The sequence below is a fragment of the Microtus ochrogaster genome, chromosome 16 (assembly GCF_000317375.1).
Source record: "Microtus ochrogaster isolate Prairie Vole_2 chromosome 16, MicOch1.0, whole genome shotgun sequence".
In the NCBI taxonomy this organism is placed as follows: Eukaryota; Metazoa; Chordata; class Mammalia; order Rodentia; family Cricetidae; genus Microtus; species Microtus ochrogaster.
This window is the reverse complement of record NC_022018.1, coordinates 30,221,983-30,224,125: the sequence shown is the minus strand read 5'-3', so window position 1 is coordinate 30,224,125 and position 2,143 is coordinate 30,221,983.

Sequence of the window (2,143 nt, the reverse complement as noted above, 5' to 3'; positions counted from 1 at the left end):
GAGAGAGAGAGAGAGAGAGAGATTTTAGAGAAATTTTAAAAAGAACAGAATATTATTAGATACTCCTAAAGAATTGCTACATTGTCTTCCATTGGACAAGGACACAGTAGGTTTTATCAATATATATACTCGTGTGATTCATGTTTGTATATTTATATATTTGATCATATGTGCCCTAGTTAATTTAATGCTATTCAATTTTTAAAAAGTAGATGAAACTAGTAAACAGTTACAGGTTGACTCTAGGTGATGATGAATTGCAGACAAATCTCTCTTTTCATCTTCTTTATATGTTGAAAAACATCATAATAAAAATTTTGACTGAGTGTGGTAGCCCACAGCTGTAATCCCAGACCTCAGGTTGAAGCAGAAAGATTCTAAATTGGAGGCCAGCCTGGGCTACAGAGCAAGATTCTGTCTCGAGTTTTTGTTTTCTGTTTAAACTAAAAAGAAAAAGGAAAAAAGGTTTTGTTACTCACAAAAAGAGCCTGAAGGATGACACCTGGCTGCCAACAGGCAGAGCAAAGATCAGGGTAAAGAAATCTTTGCTGTGTGAGAAGGGACAAATTTCTAGTCTCAAAAAGTGGTCTGGGGAGGATCAGAAAATCCTAGGTGGGGCTAAAAGTCACAGCCTCCCAAGCTTCTTTCCCATCAATTCTAGACGGAATGGCAATCAGGTATGTATTTTTCCCTGCAAGCTGAAATAGCCCTGTGGATATAATCTATCTTCCATAATAACTCCAGGGTGAGTCCTCATTGCTACCCCCCCCCCAAAAGCAATGCTTCATCTAGGCAAAGCTTTCTTCCACCGCTGCCATGTTCCATGAGGTTTAAGTCTAGAACACAATGTTATTGCCTCTGATTCAGCTCAGCCTTACACATCACTCAGATCTGAGTTTAAGGATGATTCAGTATTTATCAAAGTCACATACAAGACTCAGAGCTTAACCAAAAAATTAAAATGTATAGTTGGAACCTGTCTTCGTGTACCTTGGGGTGTAAAGTGACTCTGGGGAACACAAGACCTTTGTAGCTGGGATCTAGCGTGTTTCTCAGTTACTAGAGCACAACGCACGGTGCATTTTACTTTCCTAATTACATTTATTTATTTGGGGGTGGGAGGCATGTGCGGAGCATGTGGAAGTCAGAGGACAACTTTCAGGCAGGAGTTGGTTCCCTTCTTCTACCATGTGGATCCCAGAGCCTGCACCTGCTGAGCCATCTCCCTGCCCCTCACACCCGTTTCATTTTCATCCCTTACTTTTGTATGTTTACACTAAAAGGTCTTGAAAGAAGTGGCTCTAATTTCAGATTCCTTTGAGACAGGGCATTGCTATGTAGCTGAGGCTGACCTCTAACTTTGTGCAGCCAAGACCAGTCCCCAATCAGTGACTATTTTAACTTTGCCCCCTAAGTGGCTGGGGTTATAGGCACGCTCACCACACCTGGGAGGATGGCGCTTTTGGAGGTAGGAGGTGTTTCTTTAGGGAACGTGTGTAGACAAGCAGGGAGGGATAACTGGGGCACCTAAATACCCTGGAGCCGGGAGAGAGGGCCGCGCAGAGAGCAGTGATTTTTCAGCCCAACAAGAAAACTTGTACGGTGGGTTTCTCAGCTGTGGATGAAACCCAGAAGGCCTTGCTTTCTCACTAACGCATCCACAGGCAAGCAGGCGTGGTAGTTTCAGAAAGGTGAGGTTTATGGGGTTCTGTCCTGTCGCTGGAGGTGGTCTTTGTACTTCTAAGCTATTATCTGCAGAATATCAGATACCGCTCCTCTTCTCAATATGAGAGAAGATCCCTCATAATGAAAAGGATTTAACCATCACTAATATTTCCTAATTTCACTCCGACGTATTCCTAGTTACAGCTACACAAAGAAACAGAAAATAATGCGTGGGAAACATTTCAATGAAATTTTAAAATACTAATTTCAATGACAGCTAATGTTTCTCGAACATTTGCTCTATTGCAAGTACTGAACTAACTGGCTGTAGATGTTAATCTCTGAAAAACACCTGTCAGGCCAAAAATGTGTGACATTTAAAGTATCTGAATGTGTGAGGATCAATCCTACAAAACAAAATTTGTGACGATATGTATTTATTTTTTATTACTTTGTAAATAATACCATTCAAAATGTC